We start from the raw sequence: 14491 nt of genomic DNA, 5'->3' as shown, positions 1-14491 counted from the left end.
TTGAGGCCCACCAGCAACACTTTTGCACATGCATGCACAGCAAACCTCCCCTTCCCAAATCATACACGCAAATGCATCTGCACTAAGGCATATATATCTTGATGGGTTTTCACTTTCAATCCTAAAGTTACATACAGTCCTGCTGCTGTCAGAGTAGACATGATTATCAAACTCATAATGTCCTAATAACTCCATAAATGAGGGTATGCAGCATCTTTGTGACATCCTTATGTGGTCACAGCAACATTGTTTTGCATCCATGTGTCTTATGAAAAATTATATGTAATCAGATGTATTCAGAGGTTGAAAATGAGCTTAAAATATTAAGCCATCGAACAAGCCCTTTGAAATTACCTTTTTTTTATTTTATTTTTAAATATGAGGGACATACAAGTGGAAAAAATAGGATCAGTCAAAGTTTTAGATGTTTCTTCAGAAACGTTTTGTATGGTGAGACTGATTTGTGTGCTTGGACAACCCTTCCCTTGAAACAGAAATCTATTTTTGTCATAGCCATCAAACTCAATGTAAAAACATAATTTACACAAATAAAACAACATCAAACAAACAAAAAAAAAAAAAAACTCCCACTCTTTTTTTCTGTTTTCTTCCAGTAAGCCACAATATCTGGCTTACGTAAGTAAATTAGTAAGCACTTTGCTCAAGACAAACAACAACTTCCTTCACTCCTTCTATCGCTTCGGTCCTCATATTGAAAAACAAAACTTACTCCTACTATGCAAGTGACAAGATAAACTCATCTCCAGTGACGCACAGGATGTTAGTTGTGGCTTTTGGCTGAACATAGAGTATCTGTGAGCCAGTCAATTCTATTGATTGCTGTGGGTAAGCAGCAGAGGCAGAAGCAGCCATGTCTGAGAAGAACAGGCCTTTACATTTGCCAAGTGTTCTGTATTTACAGGCCACTGGAGAACAGCTTGTCAGGCTCTGAGGATCAAGCTGCTGTGCTATTAGTCATGCCCAGTTTTTCAAAAAGATCCTGAGTCCAGGGGTCTGGGCAGGAATTCCTCTGAGGTGGCCCTCTGCCTGAGCCAAAATCCCAGGTCTTTTCAACCAGTGACTTTGACCACAGATTCAAGATCATGTCCAGGCTCTGTAGAGCCAGCAGGATGTTGTAATCTAAAAGACATGTACAGCAGTGAGTGCATTTTCAGAGAGGCCACTACGCTCAAGAAAGGCATTTAAAATGTGCCTCTTTAAATAAGTAAAACACAAGGAATTTATCCTAATCTTGGTCTTTGAAGTCACCCGGATGCATAAAAACAAGAGCAGGATCTGCACTTCTCCTCTTAAAGCCGCTTTAAAAATAGTTCTCTCAGCTTCTTTGGAATAGTTTGTTTTTCTGTCAGACATTGTGACATGGCAGTTTAAGCATGTCATAGTTAAAGGTCTTATTTTCCGGAGCTGCTCTGAAAATCAAAGTTTCACTCACGCAGCAGTTTGTTTTTGTTTACTGATGTGGCCTTTCCGTGTTTGTCGGCAGCATCCGGCAGAGTGGGAAGATCCAGAGTAGATGGAAGTGTTTATGTCATGAGCCGATAAACACCTACACAATATCGTAAGGGCACGTCATACGCCAGTGGAGAAACTCTGAGCCATCGGGACATGACGTTGGATGATGTAAAAGTCTAAAACTCAACTTATTGGAACTTAAACAAATGTTTGTGCTTATTTCCAGTAGTTATAAATGGAAAGGAAAGCCATTGTATGAATAATAAATAAAAGAAATCCTTTGAATGGCCCAATGCTTTTTAGATTATTCTTACATGTCCAATTACTTTTTTTTTTTTTAGAATTATATTTCCAAACAGTTTATTCTCTATAACCTGAGGTATGATGCGCTTTCTAGCAATGCCAAATACCTCAATTTAATCTGACAGAAGACTGGTAATGTTTGACTCATAAAACATAAATCAGCTCTCTAATATGTCTGTAATTCATTGCTTTTTGACAGGGACTATGCATGGTATGAGTTGCTGGCTTTTATGCTCTGTATTTGTTAATGTGTTCGAGAAGATCCAGCTGTTGAATCATATCATTGGCAGAATCTGAGAGAAATCAGGGAAAGACATCGAATGAAGCAAGTTTCTCTACAGACCACTCCATTTTTTTGCTTGCTATCTAAAAATCTGTTTAATCCTGTTCAACCCTACGTTGTAAGTGGACACTCTTAATCAAGTCTTTGCAGAACAGCTTAATTTTAAAAAATCAAATCACATACCCCTTCATGTGATATCCATTAATCTCTCTGTGTTATGTGGGACAGTTAAGCCATCAGTGTGAATGGATGAGGATCTCGCTATGAATGAGGAAGGAAGCAGCTGTTACACTTGAAAAGCTGAGTGATGTGAGCAGGAGGTGACATGAGGTTTTGCTGTGTGCGGGGCTTTGTTAACTCTTCGAGTACTCTCGCACTGAACGTATCAGGGACTCAATTTGATAGCATAATAAAAGAATCCCTCTCAGCTGTCCTGGTGGTCTCTCCCCGTTGGTGACCCCAGCTGTGGATTACTGTGCATGGTTCTGTTTTAACATGCCAAATAAGCAACAAACACTGCTGTGTTTGTTTCTGCTTTCAACAAGGAGAAATTATTGCTTAAAATGTTTCATTGCATCATAAAGGCTTGTTTGTACTAAGTCAGTAATAATTCACAGTTGCTTGAAAGTTTTGTGAACAGGGCCAGGACGATGAAAAGGGTTTTGCCAGCAAGCTATTGTTCCCTCACATCAAACGAAATCCATGCTGCTCTTATTACCTTGCATTTTTCAGAAAAGGCCATGACTAATTCTAGGTGTCTTTGCTCTTTGTAAAGTTTGAGCACAAGAGGAACATATACTTACCATTCCATTGCTTAAAGCTCAAAAGCTCAGTGGTATAGTTTGGTTGCCACAGCTGTCTCTTATCTTAAACCTTCCATTACTCCATCATGCTGCTTCCTTTTGTTGGTGATTTGGCAACTGTATTCATCACATCATGTCTGCTGGGGTGCCTTCGTTCTTTCTCAGGGATTCTTCATGACCATGAAGTGCAGAATTACTGTAAGCAGTCTTTAAACAATGCCTTCAGTGAGTAGGCGCAAATTGGGAATCAAATTTTGATACACTCATAGTGAACTCATCCTTTAGGATGTAGATAATCGACAGTCTAACAAAACACCCCCCCTGCTCCATTACCCATTATGAGGACATGCAGCAATTGTGTTGTGTGTATGTGAGTGCATTTGTGGGTGATGTAGTGCTGCAGCACACACATACAAGCAGGCTGAGAGCTTTCTGGCTTTCGGGGAATAGAAGTCGGAAAACCTTTGGTCCTAGCAGCTGGCCACTACTGTGACTGTAAGCACAAGACCCTAATATGGAGCTGTGGTATATGTTTCCAGTATCTGGTACAAGGCTGCAAAGTCTGCCCTTCCCCAACAAAGAGGGGCAGCTGTCAGAACTGAATACTTGACTTGAATACTGTAAATACAGTATTCAAGTCATAAACAGAAGCTTGAAAGCCAATATTTGGTATGACATCTTCATTAACACAGCCTGAACTTTCTTTTTGTAATTTCCCCCCCAGAGATGCCTTTCAGTGGTAAAGCTTTTATGTATTTTCTTTAAATAGTTTTCAGGAGTATGTTTCCAGGCTTTTTTCAATGTCAAATCTCCCTGTTGGATGTTCATGGCTTTTTGGTCTGATTTTTGTTCATATTATCACACCCTGCTTTAATAATATTGAAGTTCAGACTCTAAGGGGGATGCATCGCTCCATAAGACCTGCTGCCACTGATTTTCAGTCCAGTTCTTGTGTAATTTAGCATACCTAAGCTTTTTTCCATGTTTCCATTCTTCTTGTCAGCCACCCTTCCACAGATGCACATGAGAATTTCTGATGAGGCTTCATTGAACTGTACATGGGTCAAATGAGGGTTTCTTTCAGTTCTGTTCTAAGGACCTTACTAGCTTTCTCTGTTAAAGACTTAAATTTTACTTTTGTAAAAATAGAAAAATATGTGTTATGTACACTTTCCCAAACAAGCCACCTTTGATGCTTCATAACAGTAAAGTGGTCATTTAAATTTGAATAAACAATTTGCAGTCTAAGATGCCTCAGGTTGCCCTCTTCACCCTTGTTTCACTTAATGTTGACAGCAAATATTGAGTCAAAAGCAGGTCTACCACATTTAGTGTGACCGCTAATGTTTATACAACACGCTAGATACCAAGCTTCCCTGTGAGTATAGATAGTGGTCTGGCCAGTGATCAGGTGGCCCTGGCCACATGAATGCTGTCCAATGGGAAATGAGCTATTTATACATCCTAAACTGTAAAGAAATCATGTGAAAATGTGAAACTGGCACATTTTGCAAAAATGAAGTGGCTTAAAGTGTGCACCTTTCATGAAAGAATTTGAGAAAATAGGCAAAAAGCAATGAATTCTCAATCACAAATAATAATAACAATAATTTCACAAATTAAGGCAAAACCTTTTTAATATTACTATGCTTTCTGGGCAACAATCATATTCCCACATCTTTCTTTTGAAATGATATTTTGCCTATAGTTCAGTCACTAAATTAAATTGTCTCTCTCAGTGAATAGTCCCTCGACTGACTCTGGTTGCAACAGATGGTTTCACTGTCACACCCTGTGCACGTTTCGTAGGACTGAGGACTGAATTGAATTCAAGGTTCAATGCAATCCATTGGTCTTTCTTATCTTGGCAGTTATTGTTGTAAATTGGCTTGTATGAATATGGTTATTATAAATTGTACTAATGTGGATATATGGCTCACAATAAATTGCCTGGACTGATTATGTCTGTAAAGTGTCTTGAAACGACTTTGCTGTAAACCGGCACTAAACAAACAAATAAACCTGAACTTAACTGAACTGCTAATTTTTTTTTTTTTAATTATTTATTTTTTCAGACTACAAAAAGCAACATGCAGTGAAATGTTAACATCTCACAATTTCTGGGACTTTAATGAGGCAAAGTCTGGACCCCAAATTGTTTAGGAGCCAGTGCTTTGCCTCAATCAATGGAATTAATATAAAGGAGGGTTTTAATATAAATGTAATCATTCCATGTTAATAATTAGTATAAACATTTTTCACTTTCTCTTATAATTATTATCTTTAATATAATCTTTTAGGTGATAATTTTCTGCAGCCTGTAGTAACAATCGATTTGAAACTGATGGCAGTTGGTGCGCAATAAAAAAAAAAAAACTCAACAGCACCTCCTCCTGGTGAGGCAGAGAAGCTGCAAAATTCACCCTTGAGCTCTGCGTTGAGGTCGTAGCCACAGTACTGCACCAGCTTTTTTCTGTCATAATGTGTGTTGGCACGTGACCAATCCTTTCCCCAATATAAAATCATTTACATAAAAAGGCAGATTGCTACTTTTTACATTGCTTCACTATGCCAATGAGCTACATACATTCAAACAGATTAGTGAATTGGTGCTTCGCTCTCAAACTTGGTTGATGTGCTCACAGGAGGGATGACCTAGAAAGGCTTAAACAATTTTTGTATTTTTCTTTTGAGGAAAAACATCAACACATCTGGTCGTCCGGACATACAAAGCTGAATAGTCTGGAAACTGCTATTGAATCATTTAGCTAGCTTTGAACTTTTTAATGGTGTCCTACAATCATGATTGTGTTAGATTAAGCAAGCACTTATCTGCCCACACATCTAAATGATCATTTGTGTGTCTAGCACAATTTGCGACTATGCCTACCTAACCCTAGAGCTCACGGCACGTGCCTGGTGTCCACTTGCTCCCTCTCACCTTTTTGTTGACCTTTGACTGCAGTGGTCATACCTATCATCTGGAAAAGATTGAAACTCAAGGATGCAGTAATAGATCCTGAAGTCAGAGTGGAAAAATACAAATAGCATGCATGTTCACTCTTCGAACATGCAAGTAGCTTGAACACCACTTTCTGAAAGACATAGCAGGAAGCAGCCCTGCCTGGAACTTTGTTGCCGAAAACACCATTTGTCACCTTGTTGCCAACTGCAAACCCACCAATGGCCATACCAACACCCACTCCACGCCTCCCCTTCGAAGCGCGCTATGTCTTTTTGCAGTGTACGAACAGCTGTTGTGCAATCACATACAAGGTTGCTCTTTGATTTCCCTTCAGTGCTGAGACGATTGAGGCAGGCAAGACCAGGCATATCAGCTATGTGACTGAAAAATGGTAATAGGAGACAAGAATATAAAAGAAGACGCACTGGTTGTGGCAGTGGCGGTCTTGCAGATGAGTGGGTGGTAGATTAATGTGCTTGGCAGGTTCCATTTTGTTCGTTTCTAAACATTTCTTTTTCATTTTGGAGCTGTTTGAATTGTGGATAATTTTCTATTGGAAAAAAGCTTGAAGTGCACTCTCATTCATAATAGCTTCTTTCGTGCATCATACTTAAAGTAAATAGTAATTTAATTCCTTTGGGTATTTGACGTGAGATCTCTTTTGCTTATTTAAATCTGTTCAAAGTGCTTGAAGGCACGGATGCTGCATGTAGCCATTGATTGGGTGTGTCCATATTCAATATGTGGAAGTAACATGCTTGGTTTTTGTTGGTTTTGGCAAGCTGAAATATTTTCCTCATGATCCTGTCAACAAACCTTTTCTCTGCCCTCCTCTGCCCTGCATTAGTTCTGTATACAGCTTTTTTTCTCCATTCTTATCTTTGTATTTTTTCCTTGCTGGAAAAAAATTTGGCTGTACTTGAACTCCTGTCAAAAATTTGTTGTGGTTTTAAAATTGAAAATGAAATGTCTATCACGTGTCCTTTAATATTCAATTAACTGATTTAAAAAAAAAAAAAAAAAAAAAAAAAGCATCTGTCTTTTACAAAAGCTAACATGCACAAAGCAGATCTCTCATGTATCCTGTAGAACATCAGCAAGCAAGGTCCAGACTTTTTTTTTTTTTTTTTTGCTTTGTTCAAGCTGTCATTTGTCTACAGCTGCACCAACTATACAACTGTAATACCGCTATTCATTTCTTTATATAACATAAATAGTTTAACTTCATAAATAAAGTATTTTATTTTTCTGTCATGCATGCATTATCTTAAACCTCATCGCAGATCCTCTGTCACCACATCAGACCCAGCTGTCAGCAGCTTTATACAGAAACAAAACCACACTTTCCAGGTATCTGTTTATCTTATTTATTCATGGCATTTAAAATAGACAGTCAATGCAGAATTGCACAAAGGAATATAATTAAGTGCACACAAATGTAGCTAAAAGGCTTGCAATATGAACTGGAATTCAAATAAAAGATCTTGGTCCCAGCTGTAACAGGAGTCATGTCAGACATTCCCTTCCAAAAGCAGGGAGGTGAATGGAGGTGAATGGAGGAGTGAGCAAGAGAGAGAGAAAGAGAGAGATAGAGAAGGAGAGAGAAGAAGGGATGGGGGTAGCAGCTTTTTTTGTGGTACATAAAACTGACTTGTGGAAAAGCTTGTCTGAGTGGCAGAGATATTACAGGTACCACCACCCTCTTTATGTGTCTGTTTAAGTCTCTGTCCTTAAAGCATTTATTACTTTCCCTACTGATGTCCTTAAGTACCTTGAATCATAATTTCAGATGAAGATGACATGATTTAAAAAGAGTTGACCCTGTTTTTTATTTTTTATTTTGCAGTATAAGACTTTATATTTACCATAACTAGTTACCTTCGTGTCTATTCATCTACTGAGCTTCACTACAAAATGGTTTTGACTAAATGAAGCTCTACACACTGTTGTCATTTAATGACACACTCCCAAATAGACAACATAATTTATACATTTTATCCTGATAACACTGCTTTTAAGAGCAAAAAATAAAAATCCATAACAAAGTCCAGATGGACGAGGTCCACCACTGTTTGAATAAGTGTCTTGGCTTTCTTGCTGCACAGTCAGGCTCTGCCATATGTTTTGAGATGCCTTTCAATGTTCAATAGTAGAGCAGAAGTGGAAAAGATTAAGCCAGGCTGAAGTAAATTATCAACATTTGTCATGAATTAGGGGGACATGTGTGTAACTGCAGCACAGTCAGGCCAACTGAACATGTATTTGATTACACAATTCAGTATTTTGCACTGGCTTGTGAGGTGCAGTGCAGGGCTATGATTCAGTACGAGCGCTTTTCTGCTTGCTGAATATTCACGGGTGCCTCAAGAGGAAAAGAGTGTGCAAAAGGGACCTCTCTTTTCATTTTTACGATTTTCCTAGAATCCTTTGGAGAGCGTGGAAAGACAGGCATGTTTATGAAGGTTTCCAGATGGTCCTCCTTGCACCCCCAGCTTTCCTTTTCAGTTCTTTGGCCATGAAGGATTAATCAAAGTCAGTGGCAAGAGCTGATGGCTAAACGCTGCTGCTCTCGCTAACCCAGAGGAAACCTTTCGTCAACTTTCTTCAACTCAGATGCAGGCCCCAGGCTACAATACTGAGGAAAGTCAAAACCCAAGGGGAAAAACCAAGCAAACTTAACAAAACCTTGGTTCTGTAAGAGCAGATAAACAAACTTTGCCACCAACTCTGGTTAGCAAAGCCAAAGGAACTCATCCACAGCTTCCACCCAGACGTTAACCTCAATGAACACACCTGAACTCCCAACACCTTCATGGGAAGGGGCTTGTGCTACACCACTTAACACAGACAGCAAAGTAAAGCATAACAGGAAGGAAAAAGAAAAAATTTAGACATGACATTTAGACATTTTCTATTAGCCTAAATGTTTTATTTCAGGTAATGTGTTTTGTTTTTTGAGTCATTTTACTCCAATTAATTTGTCAGAATTCAAAGCATTGTCACTGAAATGTTGGAGAACAAGAAAGGATTTCAGATCTTATGGTCAGGATATGGTCTTTTAGCATCCATTTTTAGCCTTACCATCTATCTCGAGCTTAGATGCAGATTAAAGTCCTGTCTCTAATAGAAGGGTGTCAGCCATTTAATCAAAGTTACATAAATACTGTTCATTTCTAAATAAGAAAAAGCTATTTTTGCTAATAGAGCTGCTGCTGTCATCCTCCTCTTAATGATCACTTCAGACACAAAAGAGGGGAAGAATCCTTCAGCTGACAGGAATAACACGGGCATTTGGAACAGAGTACCTCTCAGTGACTAAATAAGTGTGTACTCTGGTTTGTAAAAAAAAAAAAAAGACTGCATTTACTACAACATATTTTACAGATAGAACATTTCTTCATTAGACATGTGTGGAGCACATGAATCCGGCTCAACAGCTGTTCTGCATTTCACAGAGGGACTTGTACAACATTGGCAGCACATTATCAAACCAACTGTCAGCAAATATTGCTGTGGTCTGTTAACAGCAGCCTTGACAAGTCCACATCAGATTAGTTTTTCCTTGTCAGTGCTGCTCATTTACAACATTTAAAATATGTTTGGCCAATATTTTAAGAAGGATTTAGTCCACTCAAACGGAATCTCGCTGAGAGGAAAAACACACTTGATTCATGTGATATTGACACGCTTTAATGCAATTACAGAATGAAATTCAAACACACACAAATAGAGACAAATGCAAACACACAGATGAATGACCGCTCAACATTATGAACCAAATAACCTACTGCACTCTTCCTACGCTTTAATCAATGGATATGAAGGTAAACTATTTCCACTTCACAACTTGTACTGGAGCAGACACCCCTGTTATTGTGCTTGTTAAAGCCGTCTGTGTGTCAGACTGTACAGCCAAAGATCTGTGGTAGTGTACTATCGTTAATGTTCATCCTGAGGAAGTGTTCTCTGATCAAAAGTTACCTCTAAGGGCTTGTAATCATGCTGCAATTGTACACTGATTTCCATTAAAAAATATATATTAAACTACATCACACACCCTCATCTGAGATATTTAATTGTTGTGTTAATGTGTACCTCTAGCCATGTCAATAAATTCTTCGGCCTTGTCAAGAGTTTTAATCTCGAGTAAACATGAATTGCAGCCTGCATAAACATTGTTTTGGCACAACCTGATCAGGTTAGAAAGAAAGCGCTGTTATTTTTTTCCTCTTAGATAGGGTCTGTGTGCATCTCTCCTTTTATGGGTTTACCAGCAAGTGGGTTCGTTTCTACCTGCAAGCTGCAGCGTTATAGTACATTCAGATTTAAGTCAAGGGAGAAAAGGGAGCTTTACAGGTCACAGTTTTAGTTGCTCCTGCCATCCTTAGAATGTGCCAGAACCTTATACTTACAGTTTTCTCTCACTCAAAGACTTTTCACTTTCAGAAATTGCAATGTGGATTGTTTTGATGGGGTTTTAAAATACATTTTGAAGTCATTGTGTTGATAAAACTCTCCTTGTTTTGGAAGATTTGAATCTCATGTGCCTTGCAGTTAGAAGAACAAGTTTTGTCACTCTCAAGTGATTTCATGAACCTTTAGCTTCAGGTTCACTTTGCTATAAATGCTACAATCGAGCATTGTCTGCCAAATGAAGTTTGAGTACAAAACTTTTACTGTTGCTGTTTTGATTGTGTTGCTAAGCAAACTATCTTGTGGTGTTAGAAGCATCACATTTATTCATTGCACTAAACAATGAAGTTTCACAATTACAGAGAAAGGAAAACAGCAATTTAATCTCCCAAATGCTCTGAAATCAGTCAAAATACTTAAGCAACTTTCCACTGAAATGGGCTTCTGCCAGTTGCATTGGGTATACAGGAATAGTGGCTTTCCGATAAACTGCCTGCAGATTCACAAGAGTAAAGAACTGGGTTTCAAGTGAATCCCTCTTTTACTTGGCATTTAAGAAGTTGCTAGGTGAATAAAACAGATTTAATCAAACACAAACCTATGTATATGAGACTTCACAGTTGATCAAGTTAGTTAAAATAAAGTCAAGATACTGGACTATTAAGAAATGAGAATGAAACTGACACAAAAAATAGACTTGGTCACAGTCACAGTAGGTGCAATAGACAGAAAAAAGCAACAGGAAAAACTTTCTGACTTACTTCACTCCCACCTTTTCATACATGTCACTCATTCGTAGGTTAGGCTTGTTTCCCCTCCACGGTTTTTTTCCAGCTAAACAGATGTAATGCTGTGGGAATAGGAGCAGGCTAAAGTTTCCCAAAAGTCACATGACAAAAGTCTATGAAAGCCAAAACCCTGCAACCTGAAGAAAATAACTATTTGGCTACAAATCCTAACAGCATGCAGGAAAGCAGGAGCTGTGAGTTGTCTTGTTAGCAGCATCCTCACAGCCACAACAGATCCATGCTGTAATCATTTTGTTGGAATGTTTTATTAAAATTTTTTACCTTAAGAAGGTAGTTAATGAAATGTCTGAATATTAATTTAAATATCCTGGTGTAGTTGTCCATGTATGATTTATGGCAGCCTAGAGCTTTAGTGTAGCTGCAGCTCCTTAGGTTTTGTACTTAGTATGTTAATCTGAGACATTTTTTCTAACTTGCTAAATACATCAGACATTTTTTTTTTTGCCTACATAGGCTGTTTACTGGGATTTTTTTTCCACCCTATCTGATGTCATGTCTAGTCGTTTTATCATTTGCCAATGTTGTCTTCAGTTTTTAAGTTTCTTTAAGTATTTGAATGATTGAGTATTTGTAAGTTTTCTGTCAAACATGTGCTGAAACGGCACATTTTTGTAACTTGTCAGTAGCCCCTAATTACTTTGTTTGCTTTGAGAGAGGTAACGTGGGGATACAAGGAAGCGAGGGGAGGTCAGCAGAGACAGGGAGGAGATTAGGACAAAACTAGGACACTTACTATGCACTGTCATAGATTGGATATCAGTTGTTAACTGAAAACATGCAGGGACTCACAAATTATTTAGTTTAATTTATTAATTTATTGTTTTGAGATATGACACTGGAAACAGTGTCACTTAATTCAAAAGCCTAAAAATCATGTGAAAATCCTTTAAAAAGTCCTCTTGTGTTTTGAAAATGTACAGTTCCTCCAGTCCCACCATTATAGGGTTACATTACATATAAATTAGCTCTTGTAAGAAGCCAATTTTCTCTCAATTTACAGCTGATTTACATGCACTGTAATGTTTGCATTTCGCCCTTTAACAACATACTGTTTGTTTTTTGCCAGTCTAATACACTTGAATAAACTTGAATAAACTTTGATAGGTTTATTGCAAATAATTTGTCATTTGGAAGTATTTCCAGATTTGCAGCCAATGACAGTACTGATCTAGCATCTACCTTTTAATGAAAAGGTGTTAGCTTTTTTAATTGTCCAAGAAGGCTTATAATTCTTTAAATAATGCGAGTAAATGTCCACAGGTATGTGTTTATTGGCTCCTTCAAAAAGCTCTTAAATACAGACAGATGGTGTTTGGTGTTTGAAATGAACCTTGTTGAAGCAGAGATGTGTGGGCTCCACCTGGAAGCATACAGCTGGATGTCAACCAGCCTGGTGTTGTAGCTGTTTACAGATAAACGTTCTTGACAAATTGAAACTATCCATTCTATATCATTAAAAAATAAGGACTTTAGAGTTGGGTATGTGTTCTGTATGCTTTAATTTCAGTTAGCATGAATCAGAGTAACCATCTCTGCAAATTATATGAGTACAGCTGGCTAAAAATAACACCACTGATACATTTTTAAATGTTTATATTTGGTTACATCTTGAAAATATGTGTAAACCCAGATCTGATGCAGATGTAAGGAGAAAGTAACTGTTGGCCAGTAGGCATTAAGGAGTTTTTAGAGATTAATGTGCAAATGCATTAAATCATGTAGCAGTTGTTTAATGAAAACAAAGTATCAATTTGTTTATGAACTTATTTAGAGTAATAACACATTAATAAACTAACTAGTAGGTACCAAATTCTAACAAAAACAATAAAAAATTGGAAAAATGATAACACAGGGAGGATGATGGGGTTCAACCAGTAGCTAACTGAACTTTGACAACACAGTTCAAAAAACAGCCTTGATCTTTTCTCTGTAAAGTTTACATGTCCCCCAACACCCCACCCCTACCCCCTGTGTGTGTTTGAGTTTTCACTCACAATGCACCCACATGTGAGCCAGGTGGACTTGAAAATTATTAGTGCATATGTGTGTGGTTTGTCCACCCACCCTGCAGAGGACTGGTGATTTGTCCAGGATCTTCCCCTCGCTTCCATCAATGCATTCTGGGACATGCTGCTGCCCTATATAGAGATTCATCCAGCTTGTTGTGCAGCCTTTCTGTGTCATGTTTTACAGTTGAACTCTGCACAAGGTTCTATTTTGAGCATAGAAGGGATTTATAATGTCTTGAGCTCCCTTCATCTTGACAGCTTTGTCTGATCTTTTTATGAGGTGTTTTACATGCCAGCGCGCCAAGAGTGTAGTCAGGTCAAGATGAAGTAGTTTTGATTAGCGGCCAAATGTGAAAATGGTTTTGGAAAATATGGAAATGACAAGAAGCACTGTAGGTGTAGCATTGTTTTGATAGCATTATTTCATGCTATTGAACTCTGGCAGAATAATAACAGAACACCTCTCATGAGTAAAGCCCAAATGTGATTTACATTAACTTTATATATTAGATGTCAGTTATAAATCAAACTTAACTGAAGCTTAATTTCTGTCTCTATAATAATCAGTTGTAAATGTACAGTGTGTTTTGGTCAATTTTTCAGATGGATGGTCTTTAGTTTAAAGCTTCTTGTCTACCAGTGTGGTCTGGGCTCTGGTTTTTATATTGAAAATAAACTCTATGCTATTCTGCAAAACAATGACACCCTATTTTTGGAATGAATTGCTCGTATATTACAAGATTAAGAGATTGCCGAACAAGATTGTGTTTGTGTGGGTGTTGTAAAGAGGAAATTTATCTATGTTCTTTACAAACTGTGACTTACAACAGAAGTATTTATTAATGTCATCTGCTTGCTTTGTTTTGGTAACCAGCAAAGGAATTAACTTTTGTAGTTTTTGCCAAAATAAATAAATACATAAATAAAGTTGTGTGCTTCTGATTAAAGAAGCACATTAGAAGTAAAAGTTATCCTATGGCTCAAGAAAAAGAAAGAAAGAAAAAAGAAGTTATAAAACCTAGTTGTCCTGGAAACGCAGCACTTGTCAGAGCCAGAGGTCCAACTGAATAAAATCTTCTGGCAGTTTAATATGACAACACTCTGCACCATTCGAGCATCAAGCTGCCGAAACTCTGGATGTTTTGTAGCTGTAAAGGTTTCTAAAATGAAAGTACACCAGCAAACTGTGGCGTCTGACAACAGATACACAGTTGCAATTGCATGCCAACATCTCACATGTAAGGCACACTCTTCTCTCCTCAAGCCCAGTCCTGCCTCGTCCTCTCGGCATATGTTCATACCTGTGTTCTGATAAGCAAACTTTATCCCAAACATGCTATATCTATTCAATCAGGGGGGATTAAGTTCAGACACATGACATTTTAGACCATTCCAAGAACCTGAGTCAGTGCATAAACAACTCCTACGCGAAG

At 38.0% G+C, this 14491-nt stretch overlaps 1 protein-coding gene across 3 annotated transcripts in view; it reads left to right on the top strand.

The window, feature by feature from the left end:
* nrg2a (neuregulin 2a) overlaps window positions 1-14491 on the top strand; it is a 45213-nt gene that overhangs the window by 14919 nt on the left and 15803 nt on the right. The gene's annotated exons all lie outside the window — the stretch shown is intronic.

Source organism: Telmatherina bonti (genome assembly GCF_933228915.1).
Source record: "Telmatherina bonti genome assembly, chromosome: 10".
Taxonomy (NCBI): Eukaryota; Metazoa; Chordata; class Actinopteri; order Atheriniformes; family Telmatherinidae; genus Telmatherina; species Telmatherina bonti.
This window is presented reverse-complemented; position numbering and strand designations above follow the sequence as displayed.